This window comes from Pezoporus flaviventris, unplaced genomic scaffold (genome assembly GCF_033815535.1).
Source record: "Pezoporus flaviventris isolate CSIRO_AGI_PZ_B2104156 unplaced genomic scaffold, CSIRO_AGI_Pfla_v1 ptg000383l, whole genome shotgun sequence".
Classification (NCBI taxonomy): domain Eukaryota; kingdom Metazoa; phylum Chordata; class Aves; order Psittaciformes; family Psittacidae; genus Pezoporus; species Pezoporus flaviventris.
The window spans coordinates 541,501-565,708 of record NW_026892930.1 but is presented as its reverse complement, the minus strand read 5'-3'; positions in this window follow the sequence as shown (position 1 = coordinate 565,708).

Sequence of the window (24,208 nt, the reverse complement as noted above, 5' to 3'; positions counted from 1 at the left end):
TATTTTCCCGAAAGCCCACAGTGCTCTATTTCATCTTCATACTTGGTTCTAGGAAAGACAGGCATGAATGCATCCGTTCTTAAAAAGACCCTGTGACTGCAGAAGAGCTCTTTTAGCTTTTCTCAATTACTGTCTAGTCCAGGATCAAAGTTCTGCATACTTTTCTACTGCCATAATTCAGTGAATGTGCTGACGGCTCACAGTTAAAAAGGTAGTTAAGCCAAGTGAAAGAAAAGCACCATTACTGTTTTCCCAAATCTGTGAAGATATGAACTACCTCACCTAAAGGTCATAAAAATGTCACTGCTGCAGCTAATAGCATATATGTGTACATGCAACATTAGAAGGCTTTAGAGTATCATGCGATAATCATTCACACATGGGTTTTGGCAAAGTAGAAAAACAGAGCGCTGAAGCAAACCTAGCTCTTGAATGAAGCAGATTATCCCTCAATTTTCCAAAAAGATTATATTGCAAGGTTTCTTGCAGAAGAGAAGAGCCCCAAACAACCGTTTACAGAGCATTTTGGATAAAGATGAGGTTGATGTAAAACAAGACTCATCATTTTGAAAATAACGCACACGATTCTTTCCAATTGCGATCACATCAGAACTGATTTATCTATATGATAAGAGAGAGCTGAGGCAGACATGAACCGTGCTCTTCAGAACTGCTCGTCCTCAATAAGGATTATTTAGCCCTCTAAGCACTGCCGGCTGCTCATCACACAGTGAAAGTTGTGCTCATGCAAAAGTAGCTCTGATGATGCCTCACGTACACATTCACGCGGATTCCTTTTCATTTTGCTGATGATTGACTTCAGACACTTTGCACCATTTCTCTTAAGGAGATCAAAGCCCAGAAATGCTTTTTTTTATCAAATTTCCAGCTACTCATTCTGTTTAATGACCAAGGTGATGAATATTTTCCTTGAGAAATCAATAATTAGGAAAACTAGAAACAGGCTTCAATTTAGCTTCTGTGGTGAGGTGGTTTTCTCCCCCAGAATTTTCAGAGGGACATTCTAGAAGTTTTTTTAATATCCATTTTCTTACAATGTGAATTAATCGTGTCCAAACACTAAAAACACCACCAAAAGAATTAGTGACAAAGACGTACTGTAAGCACACACAATTCATTCCAGATGTGAGACTAAATTTAGATTCAATTCAAACAAGAAATTTATTAATCTTCATGTTCTTTGATATTTTATCAATATAAAAAATATCACACATATCCCTTATGTGTGAACATACACTACAGAAAGAGATGTCAAAGTTAAAAAAAAAAAAAGGGGGCATAATAAGTAAGAAGTAAGTTCCCACTGATTCCATCGGGAACAGAACTGACCACAGATCACAGGATTCAATTAAGTTTATGACATTTTACTGTATTTATAGGAAAAAATAGTAATTGCAGGAATGTAAGGTAGACATACATAAATAAACCTTATATTGAAATAAATGGAAAGATTTTTCTCTTTTTGTCTTTTCTTGTTGTCCTTTTGATGAAGGTTCTAAAGAAAGAACAATAAAGGCTGCATATTCTGCAGAAACTCTGGAATTCACTAGGATATTGTGAGGTTCTGTGAAGACGAGAACCCTTCTGTTGCCTAACGATGGCTATCTGCAGCCATCATATGAAACAAAAATATATGTATATGCATGTATAACTGGCACGGGAGGGTAGGACTTACAGGAGCCCCACAGAAGAAGCAAGAGCTCAAGAATGAGAGCCAGAAATCCAAAGCCCTTTTAGATGCTCTATTTTTAAGTATCTTCCTTACACCTCGAGGTGCAAATTTCCAGCTGCTGAAGTGAAGGAAAGCTGTAACCTTATTTCTGTTTCAGATCTCATTTTAGTTCAAGATGCATAGTGATGGACTGGATAAGCAAATACGCAAACATTCTTTTTTTTTTGGCTCATTTGACATCTTCTTCTTCATACAATGAGAGTTTCACAGGAACATTGCTAAACATGCAGTGGCTGTCTGAACATCTTGGTTACAGTAAAAATGGATACCTGCACTTTAAAGATCACATTTTAAGGGAACATTTTAAGGAAAACAAGCAGGTTTTTGTTGGATTTATGATTTACTAGATATTTGTCTAAGCCCACAATACCATGATGGAATATTCTAGGATTTTTAGGCATCCAATTTATAGGTCTTGAGTTTCTGAGCTAATGACAAATATGGAGGTGCATGGATAGATAAACCACACAATTTATTCTGGAAGTTAGAACGTATGTGTAGTTCCTGTGTCTGAAAAAGTACATGGGAAAAAGTGGAAGATTAGGAAAAAAAATATTGATGCTGTGCTACACTGATTTCAGGGAGATGTGTATGCATTTGTCCAAAATCTGCAGTAGGCAAGAGCCATAGGAACTCAGATTTCCTTAAACAGATTGGAAAGCAAATAAGACAAGAAAGAGGTTTACTCTGGTTTACTCTACATTGAGCTTTTTTTGTTTGTTTTCTTTTTTTTTTACATTGGTCTCATCTAAAATGATGTGGGTGGAGTTTTTTTCAGCTGCAGTAAATGAGACAGCCTAATTAATACATGTGCAATATATGCATGGATTTACCTCCAAGTAATGTTTGCCAAAAAATATAAAACAAGACTCAAGGCTAATTATCACACAGCTAACTAAAAAGCACTGTCGTAGTTAAAGCAACGTATCAATGACAAATAGAGTATAGAATGTACAGAAAGCAATTCTGTGCTTCACTTTCTTCTTATTTCTACTATATCTAACTACAGATAAGCAGTTAATCTCCTTCCAGGTGTCTCTGGATAATGTAGTTACCGAGTACAATACCACCTGCAGAAATGAGCCCAACCGAGAAGAGACTGCCCTTCCGGGTAACTCCCCGTTACCTCCCTGGGCATGACGGGCTGTGGTATGGAATACCTCTTTGGCCAGTTTGGGTCAGGTGTCCTGTCCCTGCTTCCTCCCAGATTCCCCTCCTCCCTGGCAGAGCATGAGACTCACAAAGTCCTTGGTCAGAGTAAGCATCAGTGTTATCAGCTCTGCTCCCAGGCTGAAAGTCAAAACACAGCTCTGCACCAGCTACTAAGAAGGAGAAAAATGGACTGCTACTGCTAAACCCCGGATACAACTCTACACTGGAAACAACAATCCCTAAAAAGCAGTCCTTTAAAAGTCCTTTCACTGAAATTCAAAGAATGCATTGAGGGACCCTGCGGTACTCTCAGCCACAGAAGCAGGACACTGCCGACTACATACCCATGTCGTGTTCCAGGATATCCAAGCTATTCTGGTTTTGATCATTTACCAGTGCCATACCCATAGCATGCCCTTCTAAGATCCAGAAAATGTATGGATTTAGTGCCCATGCGAGCTATTATGCTATTTTAGTTTCTCAAGCAGAACAGATAAGATAAACCAAATTTCTACAAGTACAACTTGTGAACTGCTTTTGAGGACTGCTCCCTATTTGATCGTGGCAAAACGTCCAGAAAGAAACCCAGAGACACTTTCCAGTTCAGATCTCTACACCACCAAAAGCTGCTTTACAGACAAGCCTTTGAAAGCACAGAGCAAAAGATTTAATTATGAAAGGATGAAGTAGGGCAGTGGTTGAGAAAAATCCTCAAAAAGTACAAGAAAAGAGACTTACCCGTCCTCCTCTAAGAGTGCAGTCACCATTAGATTGGCAAAAGCCAGTCTGGTGTCACGTTGTCTGCACAAACTCAAATGACTTTCAAAAGGCTTTTCTTCCAAGTAACACAGAGCTGGCAAATCCGTGTGGTTCTATCAAGCCATCTCCTTAAATGAAAGCTGCCTTGTTTGAAGCACTGATTATTTGTTGAAGCTGAAACTCGGGCAGAAAGGGGAACTTCACACTAGGAAACTCTTTACAGGCAAAAAAGACCCCAGTTTTCTGCAAGAGTGCAGTTTAAAAGGGCCTGAGCTGAAATCACTGACACACAGCAGTAACCCATCACCACTGATTTAAGGTGCATTTTTAAAGGGGGAACACAACTGCTGCACTAGAGCCACCACCCAAAAGACAATGTTCTGATAAAGCTAGAAAATTAGTAAGGAAAACAAGAAATACTGTTGTTGAAAAGGACCTGCTCAAACTATATCACTATTTTATACAAATATAGAAAGAATGGAATCTGGGCAGTGGAAGTTTTCAGATTGCCCAAGCATGATGGAGAAACACCCAGCCTCATTCCTAGCTCTGCTCAGTCTTCAAGAAAGGGCTTTTAAAAACCACAAAAGTCTTGTGATTTGTGGAAGGACTTGCTTCCATGAACTCAAAGCAGGACAGAAGATATCAGAAATGTCTGCAGGACTGCAGTCCAAAAAAATTACAGCAGGAAGGTGACCTTCCCTCCAGCATTGCTTTCCTTCTCCAAGTGGCCACTTCTACAGACCATAAGAAAAGCACAGTTTCATTCACTGCCCAAAACCAAACCAATACAGACGCGGTCAGAAAGTGAACCAATGTGAAACACCCCTGTGACTGCCACGGCACAACGCAGAGCCAGCACAGACCCTGCACCACAGAACAGCCAGGGCAGTCTCACCAGCCCATCTCAGGCCCCTCTGTGGCAAAGCAACACCTGAGCTGCCTGGGGGGACTTGGTGCACCCTTCCATAGGGGCAGCAGCCCCTCCAACCTAAGAAGCAGGGGACTTGCTGCAGACAAGAACACTTCCCTCCCCACAGCCCACTTCTAGACAGCCCTGCCTCCAGCAGCCCACTCCACGCCTGCCAGAACCACCAGTCCCCTCAACCGCCTGCAGGCAGGCAGAACAATGAGACTTCTGGATCAAACACAGACACTAGTAACTAAATAAATGAATAAACAAGAAATCTAAGGTTGTAACAGTGCTGCGGCTGCTCTGCAGCACACTGCAGGCTCCCTGCCACACTGCAGCCTTCAGAGTTGAAACTGAAAAGATGTTTTGAACCAGGCCCCTATAACCTCTCCACTGGTCCCAGCAGCACCATGATGCACACAAAGAGGAGACGAAAGTCACTGCCACTCCTTGCCAAGCCTTCACTTTGCTCCTTCACACTATGAATGTAATGAATGGCTCTTTATTTCATAGCTGTACTAATGCCAGTGCAAAAACAACCAATGACCGTGGGCAAACACATCACCAGTCACTGACAAAAGCTCAGACCAATCTTGGGGAGCAAAGGTGTTGGGATCCCACAGTTGCTGGACTCACACAGGACATAGTTAGAAAATCAGAGCCCAGCTCTGAAGCAAGGTGCCTCCAGTGCAATAGCAGAACTGTGGTCTCAGCAGCATCAGGAGAGATTCTATTGATTTAGCAAGCAAGACAAATTCAACACCATTTCATCCTAAGAAATAAAAGAAATTAAGCTAAACTGCCTTCAGTCTCCAACTGATCAGAAGCTCCCATCACCCTTCTCCTGGCTCTGCCACTCAGAACTGAGGCTTCTGAACTGCAGGGCCCTCAGTCCAGCTCTTCTCAAACTTGTCCTCCTTTGGTTTGAAAAGGCCATTAAGTTCTCTACAGCTTGTTGGAAGGCCCTCATCTGATCAGCAGTGGATTGGTAAAGTTCATTTGAACTACCTTCTTCTCTGCAAATAAAGTTTCAGTAACAAAATCAGAGATTGAAATAGTAAAAGCAGAGGCAAATCTTTAAGTAGTCTTAGAGGAACACACACCCTAAAGGAGCTAAAGGCATGTGGGACTATCATCTTCTCTCCCAAGCTGCTTAGCAGCTACATGAAACCCTTTGAACTCTGATACACTCACCACACTCAGAGTGCATCACACTCAGGTGTATTACCCAGCTGCAGGTTCCTCCCTGAAATGAGCAGGTACCAACGGCCCCTGCCTAAGCCCTCTCCTGCCCCTGCTCAGAGCCTGCCATGACTGAGGGTCCACAGCAGCACCTCTAACAAAGAACACCGTCTCTCACTTGGCTTGCTAAAAGGCCACCACTAAGACTTCAAAGCCTGGGCCACCATCTGCTCTTTGCAGAACCTCACCTTGATTTGTGAGCGCTTCTCTCAGAGCTGGGGTTATCATCTCTCACTTCCCACCCTCCTCCTTCCTCCCAGCGTTCTCTTGAGTCAAGCTCATTCCAACACCTCCTTCCTCGACCTCACATTCTCTCTGTTTCAAGACAAGGAATTACAACCATTTAGATCCAAGCATCACAGTTTAAACGCTGTGGCACAGTTCAGCCACAGACCTGCTGAGCTTAAAACTGACACAAGTGTCCACACGTTAATTCTGGCATTCCTGTAATTCTGCTTTTTACCCCTCTTCCCATCGGACTCTGACCTTTCAGTTTTAGATTTAAGACAGAAAATATACTTAAATAAATAAATAAAACACCACACCAGGAACCAGGTGGACTTGTTCTACTAACACAGCAACCAGCTTCAAGCAGCCTGGGCTAGTGGAAGGTAGGTGGGGTGGAACTAGGTGAGCTTTAAAGTCCCTTCTAACCCAAAGCACTGTGTGATTCTGTGACTTAGTAACATTCTCCAGGGCATGTTAAGAAACAAGCTGTTTGAATCTCATGTGAGGTTGAGTGGGACCCCAAAGGTTGAAGCCCAAGAGTTTCATGGCTGCACAATAACCTCATCTCTCCACAGAGCACAAACCAGAGGGAACAATACATTGCCTGGAGTGACTAGCATCTATAGTTCCAGTTATCTGGGACAGGTCAGAGGAGAAAACCACATCGCTACCACGACTCAGCCCAGGATAAGTGTCACTTCTGAGACTTTATGGGTATTTATTCTTTCACATCTGCACAAAGAAGCATGAAAGTGTAAATAATTAAATAATTTAATTCCAAAAATGGAATAAAACCTGCAAGATATGAGCAAAAATAAGATAAGCAATTGCTTAGAAACAGCCAAAAAAAGATTTTAAATGGGTTATAAAGAAGCAAAAATGGGTTAAACCAAGTCAGGAAAGGGCCAAAACGGGTTAGAAACTGAAAGAAATTTGTAAGAAATGGAGAAAAATCCTTTGAAAATGGCCAAAATGGCTTAAAAAGAGGCAGTACTGTGCAAAAAAGGGTTAGAAATAGCTCAAGCCAGTTTGAAATAGGTAAAAAAAGCTTAAACCAGACTAGAAACTTCCATAAATACTTGACATTTAGCCAAAAATGGAATAAAACCTGCAAGAAAAAATGGGCAAAAATAAGACAAGAATGACCAGCAATTGTTTAGAAATAGCCAAAAAAAACCTTAAAAGAGTCAGAAAGAGCCAAAAATGGTTTAAACCTGGTTAGAAATAGGCAAAAATGGTATAGAAACAGAAAGAAATTGGTAAGAACAGGAAAAAAATGGCTTGGAAATGGCCAAAATGACTTAAGAAGAGTTAGAATTGGGCAAACAAGGGTTAGAAATAGCTCAAGCCAGTTTCGAAATAGCTAGGAAAAGGTTACAACAGGCTGGAAATGGCAAGAAACAGTTCAGACTTAGTCAACAATGCATAAAATTACTAAGAAATAGGAAAAATAGATAAGAATGTCCAGCAATTGTTTAGAAATAGCCAAAAAATAATTAAAAGGAGTTAGAAAGGGCCAAAAATGGTTTAAACCAAGTCAGGAAAGGGCAAAACCAGGTTAGAAATAGAAAGAAATTGGTAAGAACTGGACAGAAAGGGTTTGGGAATGGCCAAAACGGCTTAAATAGAGGCAGTATTGTGCAAAAAGGGGGTTAGAAATAGCTCAAGCCAGTTTAGAAATAGCTAAGAAAAGCTTAAACCAGGCTAGAAACTTCCATAAATAGTTCAGATTTAGCCAAAAATGGAATAAAACCTGCAAGAAATGGCCAAAAATAAGACAAGAATGACCACGAATTGCTTAGAAATAGCCAAAAAAGACTTAAAATGGGTTAGAAAGAACCAAAAATGGTTTAAACCAAGTCAGGAAAGGGCAAAACCAGGTTAGAAATAGAAAGAAATTGGTAAGAAATGTTGAGAAATGGTTTGGGAATGGCCAAAATGACTTAAAAAGAGTCAGTATTGCGCAAAAACGGGTTAGATATAGCTCAAGCCAGTTTAGAAATAGGTAAGAAAAGCTTAAACCAGGCTAGAAACTTCCATAAATAAATCAGAAATTGCCATAAAATGGCTTAAAACTGGCAAGAAATGGGCAAAAATAAGAATGACCAGCAATTGTTTAGAAATAGCCAAAAAAGACCTAAAATGTGTTAGAAAAAGCCAAAAATGGTTTACACCAAGTCAGGAAAGGCCAAAAGCTGTGTTAGGAACAGAAAAAAAATTGCTAAGAACTGCACAGAAATGGTTTGGGAATGGCCAAAATGACGTTAAAGAGGCAGTATTGTGCAAAAAAGGGTTAGAAATAGCTCAAGCCAGTTTAGAAATAGGTGAGAAAAGCTTAAACCAGGCTAGAAATGCCCATAAAAAAGTGAAACATTAGCCAAAAATGGCATAAACCAGGTAAGAAATGGGCAAAAATAAGGTGAGAATGACCACCCATTGTTTAGAAATAGCCAAAGAAAAGTTAAAGTGGGTCAGAAAGGTCCAAAAATGGCTTAAACCAAGTTAGGGAAGGCCAAAAAAAGGGCTAGAAAGAAACTGGTAAGTACAGGACAAGAACAGTTTGGAAATGGCCATAATGGCTTAAAAAGAGTTAGAATTGGGCCAAGAAATAGCTCAAGCCAGTTAAGAAATATCTAAGAAAAGCTGAAACCAGGCTAGAAATGGCCATGAATTCTTTAGGAATTGCCAAAAATGGCTTAAAACTGGTAAGACATGGGCAAAAATAAGATAGAAATGGTCATCAATTGTTCAGAAGTGGTAAAAAATGCTTCAAACAGGGGACAAGCAGGCAAGAATGGACATGGAATAGCCAAAAAAAAAGCTTAAAACTGGTAAGAAATGACCAAAATTAGGATACAAATGGACATAATTCTTTTAGAAATAGCCAGACTTAAAATGGGTTAGAAATTGGCAACACTGGGTTAGGAACGGCCAAAAATGGCTCAAACTGAGTCAGGAAAGAGCAAAAATTGGTTAGAAATGGCAAGAAATTAGTAAGAAATGGACAAAAAACGTTTGGAAAAGGTCAAAATGGTTCAAAAAGTTTTAGAATTGGGGAAAAAAGGGTTCGAAACAGCCTGAACCAGTTAAGAAATAGCTAGGAAAAGCTTAAAATAGGCTAGAAACTTCCATAAATAGTTCAGATTTAGCCAAAAATGGAATAAAACCTGCAACTCAATCATGTACCAAGGAAAGAGTCAGGGCATTTTCAGCTCTGTCTTGAACACTGCCAGCCATGGGGCAGCCACAGCTTCTCTGGGCACCCTGTGCCACTGTCCCACCACCCTCACAGGGAACAACTTCTAAGATCTCATCTCAATCTCCCCTCTCTGTCACGTTAAAATCGTTCCCCCTTGGCCCATCCCCACAGGCCCTTGCTCTCCCCACAAGAAATGAGGGCAGATCCCAGGATCATCCCTCGGCAGCCGCAGCGCTCCGCTGCCGGCTCAGCCAGCCCAACTCACACAGCGAGTCCAAAGCAGCCACTCTGGGGAAGTCTCTTGAGGTGTTCTGGCAACTCCTACAGCACCCCAAGATCGCCATCGCCACCCACCTCCTTCCACGCTCCTGTGTCCACAGGCAGCACCGGCTCCGAGACACCAAGACGGGAACCACCAGAGGAGCTGCTCTTGCCTCCTCCACCGGTAGCTTGTGTTCCATGGGGCAGCTGTCGTCTCCCGGTGCCTCTGCTGGAGGGTTCCGTGGGGTTCTGTGACTTCACACACCTGAACACGGGGAGTCCCAGAATCAGCCACCCCTGTGGTCTCCATGTCCCCAAGGTCATTGTGACGCAGGAGCTCTGACTGGGTCCATGGGGTGCTCTGGAGGTGCTGCAGGCATTCTCTGGGATTCTCTAGGGGTATCCCCAGGATGCCCTGGGAGTGCACAGAGACACAGGGCCGTGGAGCAAGCTGCTCTAGTGGAAGGTGTCCCTGCCCGTGCCTTTGGGGGTTGGAGCTGGGGGAGCTTTAAGGTCCCTTCCAGCCCACTCTGGGATTCCATGATTCTCTGCTGTGCCAACGTCAGTCCCTCTCCACTCCTCGTAGGTGGCCGTGACGCCCTGTTCCATGGCCCACGTTGAGCTGTGACCCCTCGCATGCTCCACCTCCGGACCAAAGGCACTGAGGAAGAGCAGCCCGTGAGGGACCTCCCCGAGCCGGCTGGGCAGAGGCTGGTCCCCCCGCAGCCACTCCCGGAGCACCCCTGGGTGCCCAGTGGCCATGGGCACGATGCTGCCGCCATCCCAAAGCCGTGGCGGTCGCTGTGGATTTGCCCATTGTGACAGGGCCCCCACGGTGAGCGTGGGCTCTTTAAGGAGGGAGAGCCCTGCAGTAACCGGTGCAGAGGAGAGCCCTCCCCTCCCTCGGGGCTTCATGTAACCAAAAACGGGGGTGGGGAAGGTGGGGGGGGGATCATTAAGTGCCTGTTGATGAGCTGTCTGTGGGGGAGGGGGGCGATGGGCTTCACCTCCCCCCCAGCACCCCAAAACGAGGGGGGTGGGGGAGGGTACCCAATGGACACAACCTCCCATCCCCCACCCGGGGGTGTTGGGGGGTGGCACCTCCCCCCCTCTTTATACCCGGGATGGGAGAGGGGAGGATAAAGGGGGGGATGGGGGGGGGTGTCTCTCCGAAGCCTTATTGACACCGATGTAAATAGCGCGGGGGGGGGGGGAGGGGAGGCGGGAGGGGTCACCTTAAGAACGTATAAAAAGGAAACTTAACCAATAAATAAAGATTTCACAGGAAATCGAGGCCCCCTCTCCCCCACGTGTTTCGGCCTTTCCCCATCCCCGTTCCGCGATGCTCTCCGCACTTCCGGGTTTGTTGCCTCTGTTGCCTAGCAACGGGGTCTCCGCGTACCGCTTCCTGCGCGTTGCCAGGCTACGGCCCATGGGGCTGAATATGGGGCCTTTCCTCGCCCCTCCCCCTCATTTGTCCCCTCTTCCCCTCCCCCACCGCATACCCATTTTCTCCCCTCCCCCCCTTATGCCCCCCATTCCCCCTCCCCCTTTTTCCCACCCCCATTCCCCACATTCCTGCCATTTCTCCCCCTCTCTCTCCATCCCTCCCCATTTCTCATCCCACCATCGTTAACCCCCCCTATTTACATGCAATTAGCGTAGGACCTGCTTTATCCACACGCACTTCATGTAGGGCTGACCTTATTTACACGTTACTTCCTTATTTACATGTTATTAATGTGGGGCCTACTTAATTTGTGTCCTTTTAGTCCAGCATGCTCAGCGCTTCCAGCAGCCCCTGCCCCTCTCCCTAGGGCCTGAAAGGGGCGTGGCCAAAGGGGTGAGGCCACGCCCCCCCAGCCCCTCCCTCTATCTCCCCCTCTTTGCTCACCTGGGCCTGCAGGGGGCGCAGCTGCGCCTGGAGCTTCCCATTGGATGCGCCCAGAGCCCGGAGCTGGATCCAGCGACGGGACTGGAAGGGATGGAGGGGGGGGACACAAGGAAATGAGGGACCCCAAAGCCATGGGAGGGACCCAAATACCCCCCAAGACCCCCAAACACCTTAAATATCGCCCCATATTTCCCCACAAGCCTCTCCCTTAACACCAAACCCATCCATAACCCCCAGATCCCCCTCCCAGCACCCCCAAAATTCCCCCTAAAGCCCCAAACTCCCCCATGTCATCCCCTATAGACCCAAAATCCCCCTCCAGGACCCCCACATATCCCTCATCCCTCCCAAAAAGCGGTGCTGGGACCCTTTAGGGACCCCAACCCCTCCCCATAACCATCAAATTCCACTTCCCAGACCCCCCCAAGCCCATCAGGACCCCCCCAAATCCCCACATTCCCCCGTTGGCACCCACCAGCCGCTGCTTCCCCTCCTGCAGCTGCCTCCTCAGTGGCCCCAGGGCAGTTTCTGGGGAGTCCATGGGGCTGCCCCGTAGCTCTGAGCCCTGCTGGATCTGGGCCCCCCGAGCCCCTGAGAGCCCCGTGGCCTCCAGCATCAACCTGGTGGCAAGGGGGGCCCCAAAGCCAAACGTTGAGGGGAGTCTGGGGGGCCCAAAGGGGTCCAGATCCCATTTTGGGGACCCCAAAAGGGCTGCAGGGACCATGGAGGTTGGGGGGGGGCACCCCGAAAGGTGTCAGTACTGGGTTTAGGGAGAGTGGGGGGGGGCTTTAAGGACCCCTATGAGCCCAGCACCCACTTCAGAAGGAAACCCAGGGGGGTTTAAAGTATAGAGGGGGTCCCTAAAGGGTTCTGGGGTTCAGGAGTGGGGAGGAAAAGATCATGGGGGAGGGCCCAGGGCAGTTTTGGGTTGCAAGGAGGGAAACTGGGCTGCAGGATGTATTCGGGGGGGGGGTCCTTGAAAGGGTTTTGGGTGCATGGGGGAATCCATAGGGTGGTTTTGGTGTGCAGAGGGGTTGTTTTGGGGTGCAGTGGGGGTAGATTTGGGTGCAGAGGTGTGTTTTGGGGTGCAGAGGGGGGGTTGTGGTGCCGTGGGGCTTCTGGGATGCATGGGGGTGGTTTTAGGGTGCAGGGGGCATGATTTTGGGGTGCAGGGGGGGCGTTTTGGGATGCGGGGGTTGTTTTGGGGTGCAGGGGGGTGTTTTGGTTTCTGTGGGACCCCCAAAACCCCACAGAGCCCCCCCAAAACCCTCTAACGCTCCCCACCCCGCCCCCCAAACCTGAATCTCCTTGAGGTGCTGGTACCTGAGCCCCGAGTTAAGGAGGAAACCTGGGGGGGGGGGGGGGGGGGGTGTTAAAGGAGGGGTTGGAGGGGGGGGGTCACAAGGGGGTATTGGTGGGTGCTGGGGGGTTGTTGGGATCCCAATGGAATTTTGGGGGGGTCCTAACAGGCAAAGGGGTTTGGGGGGGTCCTGAGGGCTTTTGGAGGCTCCCCAATGAGCTTGGGTGTCCCCCCCCCACTTTGGGGTGCAGCGGATACCACAGCAGGTTCCCTTTGATCTTCTTCACATTCCTACAGGAACACACACCCCCCCCCGCCATGTATTTTAGGGACCGATCCGAGGTTTGGGGTCCCTCCAGATGTTGCAGTTCCTCCCCCCCAGATGTTGGGGTGCCCCCCTCACCGCGGGTGCCGCACGTGGCCCATGATGTACTCCCGGATGGGGGCACAGGGCCCCGTGCACAGCCTGGAGGTGGGGGGGAGACAAAGAGAGGGGGTCAGGAGCACCCCAACCCCCCCAGGACCCCAAAAGCCCCCACTGGGGGGTCCCGCGGGCTCCAACCTGCGCAGGTCGGGATCGGAGGGGAGCTCCAGCTCCGCCATGATGGGCGAAATTGGCGCGCTGGGAGCGCCGCGCGGCACGACGGGAGTTGTAGTCCAAGCCGGGCGGCGCCTTAATGGTGCTGTATGGATGTCGCACTGCATCATGGGAGTTGTAGTCCAGGCTGGGCGACGCCATGACAGGGCTCTCTGGGTGCCGCGTGGCATGATGGGTGTTGTAGTCCCCTCCTGGCCGGAGCCATAGCGGGTCTCCATGAACATCCTTTTCCAGAGAGTTCCCCGCATGCGGACAGAACTGTGGGGGTGGTCTCTGAGGGTCGTTTGCTTCCTCCAACGATCTTCATCACTGCTGGCAGCCCTTGAAGCACGCGCTGTAGATGCTCACACCAGTTTAATTGGTTCGTTAGCAGCAGAGACGGAGCAATCCTCCCATCCTCCCACTGCTCAGGTGGTTTAACTGCAGCCCATCCTGGGCTCCTGCGGTTCCAGATACTCCTTATCCTGTGTCCTGTTCTTCTGGACTGTTTTTCTTAAACTGTGTCACAACTGTAAGGATTTCTCTTGTGAGAATTCTCAGTGTGTTCTCCAGCTGCACTCTATGGGATCTTTTTCTCTCTGTGTCACGCACCTCAGTAATTTTCCATTGCTACTGGTACAAAACCATCAAACTTAACATTACTTAAAAGTGATTCTAAAGATTTCTATATTCCACTTTGTGCCCCCCATTTGTCTCAGTTTGGGGGTGTTTTTTGGATGTTTTGGGCGGTTTTGGAGTTGTTTTGGCTTCTGAACCTGTATCCTGTAGGAGAAGAAGGATGTTTGTTTTGGGGTGTTTTAGTGTGTTTTTGGGGTGTTTATGGTATGTTTTGGGCCTCTGACCGTGTATCCCATAGGAGAATCAAGAGAAGGTGGTGTTGGGGTTTTTTGGGGTGCTTTTGAGATGGTTTTGTGGTGTTTTGGTGGTGGTTTTGGGCTGTTTTGGAGCCATTTGGGGTCTGTTTTGGGGGTCTGACCCTGTATCCCATCGGAGGAGCTGTGATCCCCCCCCAAGGCCAATGGCATTCCATAGGGAACACAGTCATTCCATAGGGAATGCGCCATTCCATAGGGAGAAGCTGCAGTTCCATAAGGGACACTGAGGATCTTGTGTCTTCTCTGGCACCGTTGACAAAGAGGAGCTGTGACCCTCATTGGAATGTCAGGATTCCATAGGGAATGCTGTGATTCCATATGGGGACGCTGCGGTTCCATAAGGGACACTAAGCATCTTGGATCTTCTCTGGTACTGTGGACAAATAGGAGCTGTGACCCCCACATAGAACACAGGTTCCCCCCCCCTTGGACACTGGGATTCCATAGGGAGCACTGGGATTCCATAGGGAGGCACTGGGATTCCATAAGGGACACTTGACATCTCCAGTGCCTGGAGTGGATGGAGCCACAGGAGATGCTTCATGGGACTCGTATAGGGGATGCTGTGTCCTCCTATGGACCACCATATGGGGCTGAAGGGGTCTGTACGGGACCAAGGGTATCCACATGGGGTTAGGAGCATCCTTATGGAGTTAGGAACGTCCATATAGGACATGGGGCTTCCACACGGGACCACCCGCATCCATCTAGGGCTGAGGGCCTCTATATGGGGCTGAGGGACTCTATATGGTCCTACGAGCAGCAACCATATACAACATGGGACCAGCAGCATCCGTATCAGACCAGGGGCCTCCATATGAGACCACAAGCATCCATATGGGATTGAGGGCCTCTATATGAGGCTAGGAGCATCCATATGGGGCTAGGAGTATCCATATACAACATGGGACCTCCATATGGGACCACAAGCATCCATCTAGGGCTTAGGGCTGAGGAACTCCATATGTAGCTATGGGCCTCTATATGAGCATATAGGAGCAAGGGCCTCCGTATGGGACTATGAACTTCATATGTGACATGGGGCCTCCAGATGGGACCACGAGCATCTGCGTTGGGTTGAGGGCTTCCACATGGGGCCATGAGCTTCCATATGGGGCCATGGGTTTCCATATATGACATGGGGCCTCTGTATGGGATCAAATGCAACTCTATGGGACCATATATGCATCCATATGGCACTGAGCACCTTCCCTATAGGGCAGAGGGCTATAAGGGGGTAGAGTATCTCTATGGGGCTGAGGACCAGCTCTTATGGGGCCACAAACCTCTACAGGGGACTGAGAATATCCATCTCTATGGGGCTGGGGGCTTCCCTATGGGATTCAGGCGTTCCCTATAGGCTGAGCTTTCGCTAGGGGGTTCAAGCTTTCTCTATGGGGCTGAGGTCTTCTATAGGGCTGAAGCTTCCTTATAGGTCTCCCGCCCACCCCCATACATCTCCTTTGTCTCCCCCATATCCCTGGGGAGGGGGTGGGTGGAATGGGACGATAGCATTCAAGGCAGTAAGGGGTTGCAGGAGCCCCTCCCAGCCCCTCATTTTGAGGCCAAATCCTTAATAATCATAATAATATGCCAATTAATAATTAGGCTCTTCCAGCACTTTCTCCCCCTAAATTATTTCCTAGTGGAAATCAATGGGTTTAACCCCCCCCTTCCCCCCCCTTTATAAATCACTATATTTGTATAAATGGTGCCTTTCCAACCCCAAGTCTTACCTTATTCCACCCATTTTCTCCACGGGGGGGGGAGGGGGAGGGGCCTCACTGTGACCCCCCATTGCCCTCCCCAAAATAATCCCTACCCCATTGTGCCTATTATTTTATATGTCCCCATGATCTTATTTAATTATCCCGCCCCCCGTTGTGATGCTGATAGGAATAAAACTGCTGTCCCCCCCTTCCCCACAGTGGTTTGTTCCATAACGGAGGGGTAGAAAAGCGGGGTCGCAACCATTTTGAGGGGCTGGGGGGGTCCAAGCCATTTTGGGTGTTGGGGTCTGCCCCATTTTGGGGTGCTGGGATCCCATTTTGGGGGTGTGTCCCCCATTTTGGGTAGGGTTGGTGACCTCCCTCCTTTTGTGCCCGATGAGACCACCCACAGGAGGGGCGTGGCCAAGCCGGATGGGGCCGGCTCTGATTGTCTGGGCCCGCTTGGGGGCGTGGCTTTGTCCAGTGGGCGGTACCAAGAGGCGGAGCAAGGAGGACTGCACCGGGGTACCCGGGTGCCCTCAATGGAAGCTGGGGGGGGGAGACTGCAGTGCTGCTGAGTGACTTTTAGCGCTATAATGGACCAAATTCCCTTGGGAACACCGTTTCCTTCCACAGCGGCACCCCTTTTGCTGATCCATGGAAGCAGGGAAGCCCAGAAGGAATCACTGCAACTTCATTGCGGGATAACGGGGAGTCAGGTTTGGAGTGCGTGCTGCCTGGATGCTATCGGAGATGGAGGGGAGGGAATGGGACAGCGGAGGCGATGCCCTTTGGTCTCCGGAGCCCCTTGGTCCAGGTTTGTCTCCGCCATCCTTTCCCCTAAACGATAACTGCGCATCCGCAGCAGGAGAGCACCCGCAGGCAGTATCCCAGGCTCCGCCGCTCCGGTGCTTTCCTGAGGATGAGCAGGGTCTGTGCTGTCAGGGAACGGAGGCCGGGATCATCCTCATCCAGCAGCGCTTCCAGGGCTGTGATCCAAAGAGACCGGGATGAGCCCCTCCGTAGCCCCCAGCATCCCCCCAGCCCCTGCTCCCTCCTCACCTCTGCAGATCTGCTCCAGCTTCCTTGGGCTTTTCCCTCTTAGGGGCCGTGCAGCCAGTCCTGGGCACACAGGGATCCATTGGGATCCGTCAGCATCCATCGGGATCCATCAGGGATGCAGCAGTGGGAACCGGGTTGGGGACCGCAGGGACTCACCAATGAACCTGACGGCTGCCTCTTGCAAGGAGACCTGAGCATCCTGCAGGTACCGCAGGCTCTGGTCCAGGTATCCCTGAGCCCTCTTCCTGCTCCGCTCCAGCTGCAGAAGGAATGGGATGCTATGGAAGGCCCCCATTGGCCGGAGCAGTCCCAACGCTCCCTTTCCCATCCGCATGTGGGATGAGCAGAGCGGTCCAAGGGGTTCCAAGGGGAATAGGGACGGATGCAGGACCCATACCAAGCACTCTGCAACCCTCCACGTCTGCCTCGTGTCCAATAGGCGCCGAAGCTCTTCCCATCCCAGGAGCGTCGCCGCAGCAAGGAGAGCTTCCCAGGAAGCCTGCACAGGATGGGATGGGAGACGGCACCTTGGGGATGATCCCACCCTCGGGAATGTGGGATACCCGAGGTGGGGGGAAGGGTGTTTGTACCTCGGCCACGCTGCAGCTTTGGTCGCTCATGCGGAAGAAGAGCGGGAGCAGCAGATCCCAGATTTTGCTCCTCATCCTCCTCCTGTCACCGCCAAGCACTGACTGCAGCAGGACCCGGAACAGGCGGATGGAGAGCTCGCGGAGCCGGCTGCATCCCTGAAGGGAAGGAGGAAAAGGGGGCACTTGGGCAGATCCTGATGGGATGTGAAGCCCTGGAGCCATCCCCATGCGAGCTCCAAATCACCGCAGGGGTCCCACGCAGCCCTTACTCCATCAAAGAGGGGCCAGAGGTCCTGCACCAGCCCCACGGCAATGGGGCTGGCCTCCTCACTCGGGAGGCGACCCATCACGTTCCGTAGGATCATCAGGGCCTTTATCCTGAGCTCATCCTCAGCGTCCCAGAGCCAGCGCACCATGTGGGGCAGCAGTCGCTGCAGTTTCCTTGCCTGCAGGAAGAGGTGGGGGCTCCTTCTGGGGAAGCCTTGACCCAAGGCTATGGTCACCAAGGTCATGGCCAAGAGGGGTCCCTATGGCCATGCCCTGCCCCATGGCCAAGAGGGCTCCCCATGAACCATGGCCAAAGGGTTCCCTATGCCCATGCCTTTCCCCTTGGCCAAGAGGGCTCCCCATGAGCCATGGTCAAGAGGGCCCCCCATGCCCATGCCCTGCCCCATAGCCAAGAGGGCTCTCCATGGTTGTGTCCTGCCCCATGGCCATGACCCGCTCACCAAGACACGTTTCTTTGAGAGCTCCAAGAGTCTTTCCAGCAGCACGGCCGCTGTCACCAGGTTCTGGGGGTCCTCAGCTCCCTCAGCACCACCAGCACCGGAGGCCATGGTCTAAGGCAAACACAGGCATTGAGACCCCATGAGCCTGCAGGGCTCATGGGACTCATCAGGGCCCTTTGGGACTCACAACCAAGTTGGGGATGGAGGTTTCCCGGGTGTCCTGGAGCATCCCCAGCAGCTGTTGTAGGGCCTCTGAAGTCTTGGATATGGTCAGGAACATCTCCCAGATGTCCGCGTCAGCGCTGGAAGGCAGAGCACTGAGTTAGCGTGGTCTGTGCATCCCATGGGATGCCCTATGGGGGTTAGTGGTGGTGCTCCCCATGGGGTGGGATGCAGGGACCCGCTCCTCAGGGATGTCATAGCATCATGGAAAGGGCCTCAAGTTCATCCAATTAAAACTCCAATGCCATGGGGTGGGATGGGGGGACCTGCTCCTCAGGGGTATCATAGCATCGTGGAAAGGACCTTAAGATCTTCCAGTTCCAGACCCTACGCCATGGGTCTGGATGGACGGACCTGATCCTCAGCATCGTGGAAAGGACCTTAAGATCCTCCAATTCCAGCCCAAACACTATGGGGTGGGATGCAGACACCTGCTCTTCAGCATCATAGAAAGGGCCTTAAGATCATCCATTGCCATGGGTCCTTGGGCCTGGTGGCCATAAGGACCAAGCCCTCAAGGCTGGTACCTGTATCTCAAGGGCACGTTGAGGACCATGCTGATCGTCAATGCCCTCGGGTGCTTGATGGCCATCAGGGTGAGGAGCATGTCCATCCTGTCCCACGTCGCTTTCCCGCTGCTAATCCGCAGGCAATCGCGGATGCTCCTCACGACACTCGGCATCTGGAAGCGGGAGCAGGGGCGAGGATGGTGCTGGGACCGGATTCCCCACCCCTCTCTGCTGCATCTTGGTACCCAAGAGCCCTCCTAGGTTTAGGATGGAGGAGGAAGGACCGAAGGGGATGGGCACACAGCCATGGGGCACCCACCTCCGCCAACCAGGAGTCGAGGTCGCTCATGACCAGCTCCAGGATGTCCTCTGCCACCCTCCTGTCGAAGATGCTCGAGTCCTTCATGGCCTTGATGACCACGCAGACCATGTCCGTCCTCTCCCATGGATAAAGGGAGCCTGCAAACCTCTATGGAGGAAGGTTGGGAGCATGGGAGCGGCGTTGCCCGTGCTTGGGGAAGCATCCCACCAAAGGGTCAAGCAATGGGGGAAGCTCCATTACCATGGTGAGGTCTCGGGGGCTGGTTTCTTCATCCCATCTGAGCTTTTCCACTTCATGCTCTGGCTTTGGCCTTTCTGAAGAGCAAGGGGGACACAGGAGAGTCAATGGGACAGAGGGGAGTCAATGGGATATAGGAGAGTAAATGGGACAGAGGGGAGTCAATGGAACACAGGAGAGTGAATGGAGTACAGGAGAGCCAGTGGGAGACGGGGGAGTCAATGGGACAGAGGGGAGTCAACGGGATACGCAAGAGTCAGTGGGACACAGGAGAGCCAATGGGATACAGGAGAGTCAATGGGACACAGGGGAGTCAACGGGAGACAAGGGAGACAATGGGACACAGGAGAGTCAATGGGGCACAGGGGAGTCAATGGGATACAGGAGAGTGAATGAGACACGGGAGAGTCAATGGGACGCAGGGGAGTCAATGGGACACAGGGGAGTCAATGGGACACAGGGGCGTCAATGGGATACAGGAGAGTCAATTGGAGGGGCCGGGGGGAGCCCATCACGGCCTCTGGTACCTTCCTGCTCCAGGAGGTACTGATGGAGGCTGCGAAGAGCACCCAGGGCTGGGGAGCTTGTCCTGTCCTCGGCAAAGCAGAAGAGGAGGAGGTGGCCCAGGAGATGGCCCAGGAGATGGCCCAGGAGCTCCTCAGCAGGGCGGGAGCTGAAGTGTCTCTTCCTGGTCAGGTGCAGGTTCTGGGGAGGGAGAAAGAACAGGAACAAAAGGTGAAGAACCCAAAGGAGGAAAGAAAGGAGAAAGAGAAAGAGGAGAAGGGGAAAGAGAGAAGGAGAAGGAGAAAGAGAAGGAGAAGGAGAAGGAGAAGGAGGAAAAGGAGAAAGAGAAGGAGAAGGAGGAAAAGGAGAAAGAGAAGGAGAAGGAGGAGAAGGAGAAAGAGAAGGAGAAGGAGGAGAAGGAGAAAGAGAAGGAGAAGGAGGAAAAGGAGAAAGAGAAGAAGTAGGAGAAAAAGAAAGAGAAGGAGGAGGAGGAGAAGGAGATGGAGGACAAGGAGGAGAAGGAGGAGAAAAGGAGGAGAAGAAGGAGGAGAAGGAGGAGAAAAGGAGGAGGAGGAGGAGAAGGACTAGAAGAAGAACCTGAAAGAAAACAAAAGAAGAAGGAAGAATGAAGAAAGAGAAGGAGGAGGAGAAGGAGAAACAAAGAGAAAGACCAGAAGAACCTGAAGGAGAATGAAAGAAGAAAGAAGAAGAAAGGAAAAGGAGAGGGAGAAGAAGAAAGGAGCATGAGCAGAAGCAAGAGCAGGGGAAGAGACAGGAGCAGGAGCAGGAGCAGGAGCAGGGGCAGGGGCAGGGGCAGGAGCAGGAGCAGGGGCAGGAGCAGGAGCAGGAGCAGGGGCAGGAGCAGGAGCAGGAGCAGGGGAAGAGACAGGAGCAGGGGCAGGGGCAGGAGGAGGAGCAGGAGCAGGAGCAGGAGCAGGAGCAGGAGCAGGAGCAGGAGCAGGGGCAGGGGCAGGAGCAGGGGCAGGGGCAGGAGCAGGAGCAGGAGCAGGGGCAGGGGCAGGAGCAGGGGCAGCAGCAGGAGCAGGAGCAGGGGCAGGAGCAGGAGCAGGAGCAGGAGCAGGAGCAGGGGCAGGGGCAGGGGCAGGGGCAGGGGCAGGAGCAGGGACAGGGGCAGGAGCAGGGGCAGGAGCAGGAGCAGGAGCAGGAGCAGGAGCAGGGGCAGGGGCAGGGGCAGGAGCAGGAGCAGGAGGAGGAGAAGGAGCAGGAGGAGGAGCAGGAGCAGGAGCAGGAGCAGGGACAGGGGCAGGAGTAGGGGCAGGAGCAGGAGGAGCAGGAGCAGGAACAGGGGCAGGAGCAGGAGGAGGAGCAGGAGCAGGGGCAGGAGCAGGAACAGGAGCAAGAGCAGGAGGAGGGGCAGGAGCAGGAGCAGGAGCAGGGGCAGGAGCAGGAGCAGGGGCAGGAGCAGGAGGAGGAGAAGGAGCAGGAGGAGGAGCAGGAGCAGGAGCAGGAGCAGGGACAGGGGCAGGAGTAGGGGCAGGAGCAGGAGGAGCAGGAGCAGGAGCAGGGGCAGGGGCAGGAGCAGGAGCAGGGGCAGGAGCAGGAGCAGGAGCAGGGGCAGGGGCAGGGGCAGGAGCAGGAGCAGGAGCAGGAGCAGGGGCAGGAGCAGGAGCAGGAGCAGGGGCAGGAGCAGGGGCAGGAGCAGGAGCAGGAGCAGGGGCAGGAGCAGGGGCAGGAGCAGGAGCAGGAGCAGGGACAGGGGCAGGAGCAGGAGCAGGAGCAGGGGCAGGGGCAGGAGCAGGAGCAGGGGCAGGGGCAGGGGCAGGAGCAGGAGCAGGAGCAGGAGCAGGGGCAGGAGCAGGGGCAGGAGCAGGAGCAGGAGCAGGGACAGGGGCAGGAGCAGGAGCAGGAGCAGGGGCAGGGGCAGGAGCAGGGGCAGGGGCAGGGGCAGGAGCAGGAGCAGGAGCAGGAGCAGGAGCAGGGGCAGGGGCAGGGGCAGGAGCAGGGGCAGGGGCAGGAGGAGGAGCAGGAGCAGGAGCAGGAGCAGGGGCAGGAGCAGGAGCAGGAGCAGGAGCAGGGGCAGGAGCAGGAGCAGGGGCAGGGGCAGGAGCAGGAGCAGGAGCAGGGGCAGGAGCAGGAGCAGGAGCAGGGACAGGGGCAGGAGTAGGGGCAGGAGCAGGAGGAGCAGGAGCAGGAGCAGGGGCAGGAGCAGGAGGAGGAGCAGGGACAGGGGCAGGAGCAGGGGCAGGAGCAGGAGGAGGAGCAGGAGCAGGAGGAGGAGCAGGAGCAGGAGCAGGAGCAGGGACAGGGGCAGGAGTAGGGGCAGGAGCAGGAGCAGGAGGAGCAGGAGCAGGAGCAGGGGCAGGAGCAGGAGCAGGAGCAGGAGGAGGAGCAGGGGCAGGAGCAGGAGCAGGGGCAGGAGCAGGAGCAGGAGCAGGAGGAGGAGCAGGGGCACGGGCAGGAGCAGGAGCAGGAGCAGGGGCAGGAGCAGGAGCAGGAGCAGGAGCAGGGGCAGGGGCTGGAGCAGGAGCAGGAGCAGGAGCAGGAGCAGGGGCAGGGGCAGGAGCAGGGGCAGGGGCAGGAGCAGGAGCAGGAGCAGGAGCAGGGGCAGGGGCAGGAGCAGGGGCAGCAGCAGGAGCAGGAGCAGGGGCAGGAGCAGGGGCAGGAGCAGGAGCAGGAGCAGGAGCAGGAGCAGGGGCAGGGGCAGGGGCAGGGGCAGGGGCAGGGGCAGGAGCAGGAGCAGGGACAGGGGCAGGAGCAGGGGCAGGAGCAGGAGCAGGAGCAGGAGCAGGAGCAGGGGCAGGGGCAGGGGCAGGAGCAGGAGCAGGAGCAGGAGGAGGAGCAGGAGCAGGGGCAGGAGCAGGAGCAGGAGCAAGAGCAGGAGGAGGGGCAGGAGCAGGAGCAGCAGCAGGGGCAGGAGCAGGAGCAGGGGCAGGAGCAGGAGGAGGAGAAGGAGCAGGAGGAGGAGCAGGAGCAGGAGCAGGAGCAGGAGCAGGGACAGGGGCAGGAGTAGGGGCAGGAGCAGGAGGAGCAGGAGCAGGAACAGGGGCAGGAGCAGGAGGAGGAGCAGGAGCAGGGGCAGGAGCAGGAACAGGAGCAAGAGCAGGAGGAGGGGCAGGAGCAGGAGCAGGAGCAGGGGCAGGAGCAGGAGCAGGGGCAGGAGCAGGAGGAGGAGAAGGAGCAGGAGGAGGAGCAGGAGCAGGAGCAGGGACAGGGGCAGGAGTAGGGGCAGGAGCAGGAGGAGCAGGAGCAGGAGCAGGGGCAGGGGCAGGAGCAGGAGCAGGGGCAGGAGCAGGAGCAGGAGCAGGGGCAGGGGCAGGGGCAGGAGCAGGAGCAGGAGCAGGAGCAGGGGCAGGAGCAGGAGCAGGAGCAGGGGCAGGAGCAGGGGCAGGAGCAGGAGCAGGAGCAGGGGCAGGAGCAGGGGCAGGAGCAGGAGCAGGAGCAGGGACAGGGGCAGGAGCAGGAGCAGGAGCAGGGGCAGGGGCAGGAGCAGGAGCAGGGGCAGGGGCAGGAGCAGGAGCAGGAGCAGGAGCAGGGGCAGGAGCAGGGGCAGGAGCAGGAGCAGGAGCAGGGACAGGGGCAGGAGCAGGAGCAGGAGCAGGGGCAGGGGCAGGAGCAGGGGCAGGGGCAGGGGCAGGAGCAGGAGCAGGAGCAGGAGCAGGAGCAGGGGCAGGGGCAGGGGCAGGAGCAGGGGCAGGGGCAGGAGGAGGAGCAGGAGCAGGAGCAGGAGCAGGGGCAGGAGCAGGAGCAGGAGCAGGAGCAGGGGCAGGAGCAGGAGCAGGGGCAGGGGCAGGAGCAGGAGCAGGAGCAGGGGCAGGAGCAGGAGCAGGAGCAGGGACAGGGGCAGGAGTAGGGGCAGGAGCAGGAGGAGCAGGAGCAGGAGCAGGGGCAGGAGCAGGAGGAGGAGCAGGGACAGGGGCAGGAGCAGGGGCAGGAGCAGGAGGAGGAGCAGGAGCAGGAGGAGGAGCAGGAGCAGGAGCAGGAGCAGGGACAGGGGCAGGAGTAGGGGCAGGAGCAGGAGCAGGAGGAGCAGGAGCAGGAGCAGGGGCAGGAGCAGGAGCAGGAGCAGGAGGAGGAGCAGGGGCAGGAGCAGGAGCAGGGGCAGGAGCAGGAGCAGGAGCAGGAGGAGGAGCAGGGGCACGGGCAGGAGCAGGAGCAGGAGCAGGGGCAGGAGCAGGAGCAGGAGCAGGAGC